This window comes from Entelurus aequoreus, linkage group LG12, assembly GCF_033978785.1.
Source record: "Entelurus aequoreus isolate RoL-2023_Sb linkage group LG12, RoL_Eaeq_v1.1, whole genome shotgun sequence".
NCBI classification, from domain to species: domain Eukaryota; kingdom Metazoa; phylum Chordata; class Actinopteri; order Syngnathiformes; family Syngnathidae; genus Entelurus; species Entelurus aequoreus.
In genome coordinates this window covers 18,362,309-18,376,095 of record NC_084742.1, presented here as the reverse complement: position 1 = coordinate 18,376,095, position 13,787 = coordinate 18,362,309, and the positions used below count along the sequence as shown (strand labels likewise).

The 13,787-nt window shown below is 36.8% G+C and overlaps 1 protein-coding gene across 1 annotated transcript in view; it reads right to left on the bottom strand.

Moving 5' to 3' along the window:
• wnt5b (wingless-type MMTV integration site family, member 5b) overlaps positions 1-13,787 on the bottom strand; it is a 112,693-nt gene that overhangs the window by 98,170 nt on the left and 736 nt on the right. The window lies entirely within an intron of this gene.

The following is a 13,787-nucleotide window of genomic DNA, read 5'->3' as shown; positions in this document are numbered from 1 at the left end:
GCTAAGATTTTACGCTAGCTATTTTTGCTAATTTTATATGATTAAACTGAAAAATCATGGTTTGCGATACTCCGTTTCAAGTCAGCGTCAGCTCTTCAACATTTAAACGATTCCAACAGTCATTCTACATCCAATCAGCATTACAGTTCAGCTTCAGCATTGGGGCATTCACACACAATTCCTAACGGGATTGCAAATTCTAGTTATCATTAAATTTTTTGGTAACACTTTAGTATGGGGAACATATTCACCATTAATTAGTTGCTTATTAACAAACAAAGATTTAATTTAGAGTTATTTGGACACAAGGGGAACATATAAGGGTTAGGGTTAGGGTTACTAATAAGCAATAATTCTGAGGGAAGACTCTTAGTTAATGGCTTACTGGTTGTATAATGAGGCCATGCAGAATAAGGCATTAATAAGTACTTAATAATGACTAATTAAGAGCCAATATGTTACAAATTTGCATGTTAATAAGCAACTAATTAATGGTGAATATGTGTTCCACATACTAAAGTGTTACCCATTTTTTGTATGACCGCATCTTATTCTGAAAACATCTGCATCCAACAAAGCAAATTAATGTAACATCAAACAATATATCACTAAAAAAAATATTTTTGGAATATGCTGGAGAACCAATAAAAACCAAGATGTGAGCCAAAAACACCTTTATGCTGTTATTACAGTTAGTGCAACAACTTCATCACAGGAATTATTGTTATTGTTATTACAGTTGACTCAACAATGTGCTGTTTCTATCAGCGACGTTTAAACATCTATTCAACTACATCTTTTTACCATTGTTTTTATTGTGGCTCTGAAAGGTCCGGAAAAGAGCCCACAAATAAAAGTGATTATTACTATTATCAAATCAAATTGCTCCAATGCCATTCCTATAACAGTCTCTAGGGCATATTTGCATGTTAATGAGGATTATATCCATACATGTGATGTATGAATCAGAGAAGTCATCAAGATAAAGTCCTATATAATATTTTCATTCCTATTGAGAAAAATATACTATGCTTGCAGTTGTATGCATTCTTTTTTTATTAATTGCAAACATAACTTGTTTGAAGATATTCACAAGAAGAAGATGGAGCATCCTCAGCTCCTACTTCTATCGCTCCCCAAATTCCCAGCATTCCTCTCACAATCCAGCTTCACCAGGATCTCAGCTCCTCTGCTGGTCATGACTGCTTCCTGTGTCAACACAACCCCCTGCCTCCCTCAAACCCCCACCAAACACACACCTCACGCACCCCTCCTGCTCCTACCCAGCATGCCAGTGATGGCAGGGGGGCTTGGCCTGAGACCTCCACCCCCAGCGGGACTCCTGAGGCTCAGGCAGGCTGGCATGGCAGGCGGCCTGGCACACCTCTAGCATGAAAACGCACACACTCTTCATGTTGGTCCTTTGAAATAGACTTCACGTTGGAGGGGAAAATGACAAACAGAGTGTTTTACATCTTCTACAGAGAAAGGGACTAATTTGGTATTTCCTTTCTGGACGTGGGAGGAAGGGCCATTGCCCTGAAGTCCACACACGCACACACAAAGAGCTCGCCTTTAATAACACTTAAATGTGGCCTAAAGCAATGGAGACTTGGAGAGAAGCCCAAAAAAATATGCAAAGGCAGAAAGCAAACAGTAATATACAGGATTTCATGGTTGCAATACACTACCACCCCAAAAAAGTGTGTTAAACGACGTGTCCTCACAACAACAGACACACACAATCACACACACACAAGTGCAGGAGTTCAACTGGAGGTTAGACCTTCAGGCTCCTGGGCTCAGAGAGAATTCATGAACAGCCTGGCACTCTCTGCTGGGATTACTGCACACAAATGCACGCACGCACACACACATGAACCGGAAAACAAGCAAAGTAAAGAATAAAAAAGGCATGAGATGAAGAAAAGGCTTTAAGCTTGCAGATATACAGTTTTGCTGTGTCAGTAGATAGTAGGGGTGCGCTTCAGCATTCGCTGCCCCCTCTCTGTCAGTTTACGTGGCCTACCACTTGGTGGCTGAGTTGCTGTTGTTCCCAAACTCTTCCATTTTCTTATAATAATGCCGACAGATGACTTTGGAATAATTAGGAGGGAGTAAAAAATTTCACGACTAAATTTGTTGCACAGGTGGCATCCTATGACAGTTCCACGCTGGAAATCACTGAGCTCCTGAGAGCAGCCCATTCTTTCACAAATGTTTGTAGAAACAGTCTCCATGCCTAAGTGCTTGATTTTATGCACCTGCGGCTGGGCCAAGTGATTAGGACACCTGATTCTGATCATTTGGATAGGTGGCCAAATACTTTTGTCAATATAGTGTAGATGGACAGATCGACAAACCGACCGACGGACAGAAGGACAGATCAACGAAACGACCAACAGCCAGACGGCTCAGGCGACGAGCGGACGGACGGACTGATCCACCAACGGACAAAACGATAAGCAGACAGATGGTTGGACTGACAGACAGATATACAGACCAACTGACCGACAGACGCATGGATCAACAAATTGACCGACCCATGCCCAGACCGACCAAATGATGGCCGGACAGATTGATGCCCGAAAGACAAACAGATAGATGGCAGGGGGGCTTTGGCTGCCTTTGATCGTCCCAGCAGAAATAATCAACAAAGCCCAAGGGCTGGACCTGTAAAGTGTTCGTGTGTGCGTTGGGGTTGGGGGGTGTCGTGGCAGCATGACTAGACAAACTCTAAGACTAACAGGAGCAACATCAAAGCTACTATCTCTTTCTCTCCATTTCAATGCAGCTCTATCATATTCTCTATATATTCAACTCCTGTTGTCCATTCATACAAGCAAGATAATATTTTCATCATAATGTCATCTTCAGCAGCAGGTTATGATGGGAACAGGTGTGTAAATGAGTGTGTGTGTGTGTTTTTGTGTCATGATGACAGTTATCTCCACTTACATTTCACACGCACACGTCCGATTGAATTAAAGCGTCAGAATAGAAGACGCTGAACGCCTGCTGTTTGAAATTAAAAGCTCTTGTCTATTCTATTATATTTCATCATTGTGAGGCTACGAATGGAATGTTAAAAAATAAAAATCTAATTAAATCCGGGCAAGTCATTGCTTTTTTACATGAAGACATTTTTTATATGCGCTTCCCTGCACTGATTAAAACTGTATAATATGAATATAAAAATCATTACATTATTGACAAAATATACAATATATAAATTGATCATGAAATAAATTATATCAGGGATTTGTTTTTATATTTTTTCAAAATCAATTTAATTTATTGACAATTTAATACATTATTTTACATTTAATTTTGATATTTCATATTAAGAAAGATTTTAAACATAACAAAAATATAATGAACGTGTGTTTTTTTTGTTCTCCCATCTTTCATGAGCTGCTGAACTCAAAGATCCAACATTATTATCTATGAACACAAACTACATTTTCCCCTCAAACATTGTGCACAAATCTCAGACTAAAGGGGTCATATTATGATTTTTTTTCTACATTTAAAACATTTCCTTGTGTTCTACATAGCATGTAATGGTAGTTCTTTGGTCAAAGTTTTGCATAAATTATGTTTTGCAAACTGTCTTATGTTTTACAAACTGTCTCTATGGACGTTAATTTGTGTCTTTATTACGAAAGCTTTTTTTTTTTACACTGAATTTATGAAACTAGATTTTTTGCACTTGAATTTTGTGAACTGAATTATTTTAATCAAATTTTGCTGACAAAATCAGTGTAAAAATATTCAGTGTATAACAATATTTTGAATAATTTAATAATTTGGCTAAAACAGGACAATAACTAATCAAAACAAATGCACTTTGACTAAAACAACGACAAAATTGACAATTTAGTCAACCAATAAAAACGAGACGAAAATGTTGACAGACACGAAATCCAATCATACTTAATTTCATCTTTAGGCGAATCAGTGTTTGGATTTTTCATTGGGAAAACAAGACTGAATTGTAAGGGTGTAACAATAATCGGTAGTAATGATAATCGCAGTAAAACTCCCGACAGTTAGTATTACCCTTTTAAATTAAAATGAGCGAAAAAACAAGATTGATAACTGCACTTTGATAAACTTACGGACGGTTTGTCGCCAGCTCGCTAGCTTAAATGCTAACATCTAAACAAGAGACGTTAACGTCTTTTCCCATTATAACACAACATACCCGATCTAAACGTATATTAACACATTACTGTCTGAGCAATTAAGCCATTATATTGTTTACATTGAAACTACAGGATGTTTTCTCTTAGAACGGAATTATGATGATCAATCTTTACTCAGAGGAAAAGAGACAGAGTTGTTTTTACAATGTGGTGCGTTCAAGGACCACTGAACAGAGAAGGACACAACGTCCACCAGAAATAATACATATACTTAAAGTGCTAGTACAGTACAAATGCAGTACAAATACATATTTAAAACAACAAAGGTTTATCCATTAAAACAGAAATAATACTAAGACTAAAACACTATCAGTGAAGCATAAAAAACACAAAACATGCAAAATAATGGGTTTTATAACAATATGTCTATTTTATTTATGTTTTTTTAAAAATAACTTGGTCAAACGATATCAGTGTGAGTGTATAAATATTTTTTGAGTACATTCAATAATACCAATAATAATAATGATAAGCGTGATAATTTTGGTCACAGTAACAGTGATATAAAATGTTGATATTGTTACATCCCTACTGTATTGTTACACACCTCAATACAATATGTCTTCTACACCTGGAAGAAAGAGAAGGCATATAGACGCACTTCCCCTTTGCTGCAATGGACAACTGGACAGGTTATAAACCTGTGGCTCGATTAGCTCCGCTAATATTACAACCAACTTGAAGCGCCGTCTGCAGGCTAACTATCCAAACATCTTTGCAACAGTAAGTAGGTCGAAGCTAATATTTCCAAATGACTCATACTATACTGAATGACTGTTACTATTAAAGACGGTAGACCGCTTACTCTACCACTATTTTTGTTGTACACCATGTGAACTTGTCTTCCAATTTAATAAGCAGTATACCCTTTAAGTGCATTTTATTCGATGTCCTTGGCACACTGTTCAGGTATCAATTGCACAACTTGACAACCCAAAAGAGCAGATTTGTCATTTTTCAAGCTAACACACAAAGAAATACGGGTATGTGAGATATATACACATTTTAGATTTATAACACTGGTTGCTGTATTAAAACAGGACAGTGGCCAATACACCAATTCACTCAATGTAGTTATATACAATATAGAATAAAACGTGTTTGTTTCTTCATATGACCATTTTAGTCATATATTATTCAACATTTGAAAAAACTTTTTTTTTAGAAATGTAAGTCAACTAAAATGTGAGGAATTCAGTCAACAAAAACTAGACTAAAACTAAATCAATTTAGATTAATAAAATGTGACTAAAACCCATCCATCCATTTTCTACCGCTTGTCCCTTTCGGGGTCGCGGGGGGTGCTGGAGCCTATCTCAGCTGCATTCGGGCGGAAGATGGGGGTACACCCTGGACAAGTCGCCACCTCATCACAGTGTGACTAAAACTAACATACATTTTCATCTCAAGACTATGACTAAAATTAAATGAATTAACTGCTGTCAAAACGAACACTGGCATGTACGAGCCAGTCTGCCCCACAACAAGAGGATAGAGCTTATTGACTACATAGTGGGACTACAATAGTGGCCTAGCGCAAAGATCTTAGGGTAAATTTCGACCAAATATGGAGATATCCACTGACGTCAGAAGCAAATTTCAAACGAGCTTGTTTAGAGGAAGTATGAAGGCAGGCGAGATTATTGTATAATTTTCTAGGATTTATGCAGATCCCAAATGCACAAAAACAGGCACCAATAGGTTGGTTTTGCATAATGGGTCCCTTTTAAGACTAAATCTGCATTATGATCATCCATACAAGATGTGATTGTTGTGCACTTTTACTGTACAGATAATAACTGACAAAAAATAAATTTTAATGGAGACACAAAGTGGAGATAATGTCAGGACTTTTTTGTTCCTGCAGTAGATTTTGGAAATATGCAAAACAGCTAATTTTATTTCCAAATATTAGTTTCTGTTTTCCTCTCCTCATCATCACTCCCTCATATTCCACTCTTTCCTCCATGTTGCCACTCCTGCCTCACACACACACACACACACACACACACACACACACACACACACACACACACACACACACACACACACACACACACACACACACACACACACACACACACACACACACACACACACACTACAGCAGTAGTCATTCTACTTATAGCCTCGCCATAAATCAACCTGTCATTCTCCGTCATGCTGGCTGCATTTCGCTGAGGCTTGTGGCAAAGGCGCAGACACGCATACACACGCGCGCACACACGCACAAGAGTGAGGGATGGCACACGCACGCGCACACACACACACACACACACACACACACACACACACACACACACACACACACACACACACACACACACACACACACACACTCTTGTATTTCTTACCTTCTTGAGACCTCCGAAAAATGCCTAACTCTTTAGGACCACCCTTTCTAGATGTATAAAGATTTGTATTTACAACAATGATAATATATACCGTATTTTCCGCACTATAAGGCGCACCGGATTATAAGGCGCACCTTCAATGAATGGCCTATTTTAAAACTTTGTTCATAAATAAGGCGCACCGCATTATAAGGCGCATTGAATAGACGCTACAGTAAAGGCTGGGGTTACGAGACCTGTTGTGGCTCAATATTGGTCCATATATAAGGCGCACCAGATTATAAGGCGCACTGTCAGCTTTTGAGAAAATTGGAGGTTTTTAGGTGCGCCTTATAGTGCGGAAAATACGGTACATACTATGCAAATATAAAAAAGCTTGTTTTGAAAAATGAGTTAGAATTTCACAAGAAAAAGGTCACAATTTCACAAGAAAAACTTTGAATTTTGGCTGTGTTATAATAAATGTCGTAATTTTACTCAACACAAGTCAATATTTCACAAGAAAAACTGAACATTTGTGCAACATTATGATAAAAGTTGGAATTTTACTCAATAAAAGTCACAGTTTTACACGAAATGCTTGACGTTTTGGCAATTTTCTGAAAAGAGTCGTCATTTTACTCGACAAAAGTCACAATTTTATATGTAAACATTTTGGCAATATTATAATAATAATCTCAATGTTACTTGGCAAAATTATGAGAAAAGTCATAATTTTACTCAAAAAATGTCACTGTTTTACAAGAACAACACAAAAATTGGCAATATTGTAATAAATGTCAGAATGTTATATGACAAATGTCACCATTCTGCATTAAAAAGTAATAATTTTACATAAAAAATTTATGATTTTACAAGACAATATTGCAATATAACAGAAACAGAAATAATATGAGAAATTGTTCCCAATTTTATGAGAAAAAAGTCGACAAATTGTGAGAAAAAGACTGCTTTTAGTACATTTTGTTGTTGTTGAATTTTTTGTTTGTTCATCATCAGCCGTTGTTTTTTTGTTTGTAATTGGTTTTTAATATTCAAGTTATTACATTATGTGTCTATATACATATTTATTTTATTTATTGTATTAATTTTAGCCAAGGGGGGCACATATCAATATATCTTACACACAACAGTTGTTATTACATATTGTTATTTCATATGTTGACCAGAGGGGGCGCACTTTTAAAACAGACACACAGTCAATTTGAAAAATCACTCCTTTTTGGGACCACCCTATTTTTGATAGATTTCCCCACCAGGGATGCAAATGAGACATTCTCGATTAGATGCAATGGTTGTCCGTATTGGGACCATGATTCCGGTCCTAACTTGCTCACCGGTCCTCATATGGAAGGTACTTTTCCTTGTTGATGTCTCAAGAAGGGTAGAAATACAAGAACACGCACACGCACTCACACACACACACACACACACACACACACACACACACACACACACACACACACACACACACACACACACACACACACACACACACACACACACACACACACACACACACACACACACACACACACACACAGACTCCCACACAAGAGTGAGGGATGGCACACACACACACACACGCACACACACACACAAACACAGACTCCCACACAAGAGTGAGTGATGGCACACACACCCACACACACACACACACACACACACAGCCACACAAAGATAAACACATGGCGTCCAAGAAGGGCTCAAGCAAATGCAAAGGAGCACAAATGGGTTAAAACATTATTAATAAACATAATTATTATTGATGTATGCACACATGCACAGGCAGACGTTGTGCAGGTGTACCTAATAGAGTGTCCGTGAGATTACTGTTGCCACCATATTGCGGGCAATTAAGCAGGAGTTTAATGGTCATTTAATGGAGTGATAACATGCATGAGTCAGTGATTTGATGACGTGTATTGTTATGCACTGTTGACTTGAAAGGTGGTGTAAACAAGAGTGATGGAGGCCATTAAAATAAACTTTTATTCACATTTCACACAACAACCTCTTGAGAAGCAGTGTCCTCTGCAGTGGACATTGGTGTTTTACATAAAACGTTTTTTAATGTGACTCTGACAAAATAAATACAAAAATAAAGGAGGGGGCACAATGATTAATCAATTCAAATAATTAGTTTGATTAGAAAAGAGCTTTGATTTTAAATTCTGTTGTTTTGATTAATCGTTTAACGCAGGGGTGTCAAACTCATTTTAGATCGGGGGGCCACAAATCTATTACCAAATGGGCCGAACTGGTAAAATCACGGCACGATAACTTTAAAATAAAGACATCTTCAGATTGTTTTCTTTGTTTAAGAATAGAACAAGCACAATCTGAAAATGTACAAATCATAATGTTGGTTTTTTTACACTTACATGTTGCGGTTAATAGTATTCTATCTTTATTTGTCGTTATTTATATTTTCTGAATAAATTATGTGATAATGTTCATCAGTTAACTCATTGGTGTTAATTTTTAACCTATCAAGATTTTAAAAAATTATATCAAAATCAAATTACAGTATGTTATTTATGTAGTTTGCTTTTTCCTCGACTGATGTACTAACATCATGTGGTTTATTTTGTACATATGTAGCATCATCTACAAAGATACAAAGAATTGCTATTGTGACATCCAGTGGACACATTTAGAACAGCCATTTCTTTCATTAAAAAATTTCAGGTTCATTTTTATACTTAACAAACTCATCCCACGGGCCGGATAAAACCTGTTAGTGGGCCTGATCCGGCCCTCGAGCCGTACGTTTGACAACCCTGGGTTAACGAGTAAAAGTGATCAACTATGGACCGCATGGAACTTTAAAAACATGAACATAGTTTCCACACGGTCACTGCAATAAGGCGCACATTAGTGTGATGGTGTGTGTGTGTCATGATCCGTGTGGCGGCGAACAATGGCGGTGATATTTTTATTGTTAAAAGTGCCGTTTCAATGTTGATGATTCATTATAAAAAAAGAATGAAGGATAAGTCAAGAAGAACAACTATTTCCTCTAAAATATGAGGAAATTGAGGTTAGAAAGTGTGTTTTATCCGATTACTCGATAAATCGAACAAACTAATCAATAGATTACTAAAATAATTGATAGCTGCAGCCATAAAATAAACGTCCTCTGCAGAGGACGTTGCTTCTCAGAAGGTTATTATGTAAGTGAATTAATTTTATTTTTATACAATGGCTTCAATACTTGTGATACAAAGTACACATGCATTCGCACGCACACGTGTTAAAACATTTTCAAGGTTGTATTTCCAGCTTTACACAAGTCATCCTCTATCTGCGCTCCACTGCATGCTCTACTCCTCTGCATTCTTTCTTCATCCTCACCACGCCTCACGCACACACAAACACACGCGCACGAACACGCACACATACACACGAGATGTGGCCGTAGCTCTGACCTCTCTCTCTCTCTCTCTCTCTGGGGAGTATTGGCTGTCTGCCCAGCTCTCTCTCTTTCTCTCTCTCTTTCTGAGTCTCACACTTTCTCTTTTGTATTTTCTGTCTTTGTTGTCTATCTCCATCTATTGATCTTTATCTATTTTTCTAATCTCCTTTTGTCTCGCCTCTCTTGTGCCTCCTCCTCCTCCTCTTCTTATCTCTTCATCCTCTCCACTGTCATCCCCACACTTATCTGCTGCTCTGCTCTCCTCGCCTCCTGTATCGCATCTCCTGCTATCTCCTCTGCTTTTAACGCCTCATCCTCATCCTCTTCCAGCTGCTGCAGTTCCACATCCATCTTATTAAGGTGCTTCTCTCTGCATGGCACCGTGCCCACAGAAGAGTTGGCAAGAAGAATAAGAAGAGCATTGATTTCTGTTGAGTCACAACACACACACAAAAAAAACCCCTCCACGTTTTCGCCATCTTTGCCTCTAAAAAGTCACTTATTTGCTAGAAAAATATTGATGATCTCAATTCCTAAATGTCTTGAAAAAAAATATAAAGCAAAAGCTGTCCCATCCTCTACTTCATCTAATAGAAATGGATAATACTGGCAGCAACACTGAGTTGAAAACTTACTTTTCTGCAGCACATTTGTAAAAACACCATTTATGTCATTGGTTCTCACACTTTTTTCACTAAGTTCCACCCCAGAAAACATTTTGCTCTCTAGGTACTAAAATAATGACCAACATTAAAATACAGTAAGGTAATAGGCTTAAGTATTCATTAAAAACAAGGCAGATGTTTTATTTGACAAGTATATTTGATACTTTTGGGCAGTGTAACATTACACACAATTAAAACAGTAACACAGCATTTGAATATTTAACTAAGTTATTCTTTGGCATACCACTAAAAGGACAGTTTGAGAATGGCGTTTTTTTGTAGTGGTTTAAAAAAACTGCAAACATATGTCATATAGAGCAGTGTTTCCCAACCAACATGTATTTATTGAACCAAAGCACATATTTGACATACATTACAAAAATCTCACATCATGTAGTATGAATATGGCAGCAGTTGAATAACAGGTTAATTATGTGCCTTCTACCATCTAGTGCGGGGGTGTCAAACTCGTTTTCACTGAGGGCCACATCGCCGTTATGGCTGCCCTCAGAGGGCCGCTTGTAACAGTGAATATATATGAATATAAATGTTTAAGGATTTGCATAATGATATTACACAATTTCCTATGCATTTTATTTTTACATACACTGAAAACATATCTGTAGATTTTACGATAAAAAAACTGGCAACTCAGTTGCCAGTATTTTTATGCAGTGTTTTTTTAATTGATTTATTCCTCTATTTTTACAGGATATTACCGTAAATAGAAAAATGTTGCCACCGTTTTAAAAATAAAAATATAAAAAATAGGTGACTGATCTGACAGTGTTTTACCGTAAAATCTACAGTTGTTGATTACTGCAAATGGTAAATAAAAGGTTCCATTATTTATTTATTTTTTTAAAGTAACATTCTGGCGACAGAGCTGCCAGTTTGTTTGTTTTTTACCGCAAAATATATTGACATTTTATACAGTGTACAATTTGATGAATAACTTGCTTTGAAATCATAGGTCAAGCATTTATTTTTAGTTGAACAAAAAATGTTTGTAATGTATGATAAAATAATATTTTTTGCATTATTGGATAACAATAAAACTTAAAATATATGTAATTGCATGCAGTACATGTATTACTTTCTGCCAAAATGAATACATTTAGTAAGAAAAGATAAAGTATTTTATTGACACATTATTTGCAAGCTTTCACGGGCCACATAATGTGATGCGGCGGTGAGTTTGACACCTGTGAGCTTTGAAGAGCATCCCATTGTTCACAATATTTCGCTGGCATAACAGCTATATTATTTGCAGTAAATAAATATTCGTTTTTGGATCAAATATGTCAATTTGGATCATTTCCCGCAGCATAATCGATTATCTCACGGTGCACTAATTTACTGCAAGATATTGGTTAGGAATCACTGATATATAAGATATTTGAGTAACGTATTGCAATACATCCATGAAAGCATCACGGCACATCCATGCAGAGACGATGATGCAATGGATGCAAGAACTAAAAAAATGGTAAATGGGTTATACTTGTATAGCGCTTTTCTACCTGGAAACGGTGGAACAAAGCAATCTCAGCCTCATTTTGAATAAAAGATCATCTGAAAAAAGATCAAGTGGGTAAAGTTTAGTGTTTAAAATCCCCATAGTGGAGCTGACCCCTGTGCCCCATTGATGTGCATGTCCACTTGTGTCAGTGATGCAGCGCCCTCTGTCTGTGAGCGATAGGACTGCCGTCAAATTTGTGCACAGGCAATGTTCATGAAAGTGATTAAGCAGCAGGGGCATGGGGAAGAAATGTGTGAAAATACGTGCTAAAATATGCTGCAACATGCTGGAAAGAAACATAAATAAAATGTGTTATTGAGGTGTTTTTCCATGCAAATGTTTTAGCAAACAGCAACACAATTTAATGAGGATCCTGAATAGAATATAAAAAAACCCAAATCAGTTTGATGCTTCTGATCAAAGATTTGCAAATGAATAATAAGCTCTGAAATGATGCAAACTAAAGATAAACATGCGCGCATATTTTATTTGTAAAATGTATCATTAAGCTCCTAAACTAAGACAACTTACGGTTTGATGGGTTGTAGTAGCGAGTAGTTACCAGTAGGAGGAAGCGTTTCTTCTCATCTGAATGACGGGGCCTTAATTTTTGATTGACAGTGTCAGATATGTATTGATTTAATAATATGCTTATAAGTAAATATTTTTTGACACTCTTGTGCCACTGAAAAAGTAAGAAGTATAAATAAGTTAACTTGCCACTTTTGAATAGATATTGCATTGGATGCAATAGAAATAGAAAAGTAAGAAGTATAAATAAGTTAACTTGCCACTTTTGAATAGATATTGCATTGGATGCTATAGAAATAGAAAAGTAATAAGTATAAATAAATTAACTGGCCACTTTTGAATAGATATTGCATTGGATGCCATAGAAATAGAAAAGTAAGAAGTATAAATAAGTTAACTGGCCACTTTTGAATATATATTGCATTGGATGCTATAGAAATAGAAAAGTAATAAGTATAAATAAGTTAACTGGCCACTTTTGAATAGATATTGCATTGGATGCCATAGAAATATCACACAAATGTATTGTGGATGATTTTGCTCCCCAGAAGTAAACAAACTAACAGAGGAAGATGAAGCTCGCAATGACTTGTGGACGTGATGAAATCAGGTCAGAGGAGGTTAGATTGCTTGTTGGTTTGCAGTAGTGACACCAAAGCGGCTCGCCAGCTGACCACAGCCTTTTATAAGACAACAACTACAATTGAGCACATAGTACTACAGCTAGTGGATAACACACATTTTCTTTGAAAAGTAAACACATTATGATATGACATCACAGCATCCAACCTAAACACACCTGAAGGTGAATTTACCCTCCTTAGATATGACAAATAAAGAAGAATACATAAACAAATGTACAAATATTGTAAATGTCATTATTATCGTTGGACAACTTTAAAGGGTACCTGAAACAGTTTTGCTTCTAGTGCACATAGTCTGATGCTCTGAGGTCAAAGTTCAGCAGGGACTTCATAACACTAAAGCTAAACACACATGACTAAACATTCACTTTACAGAACACACAACACTACAAACTCTCTAGTAAGTTGATGCACAGAAAACATCAAGTTGGTTTCCATGCTGAGA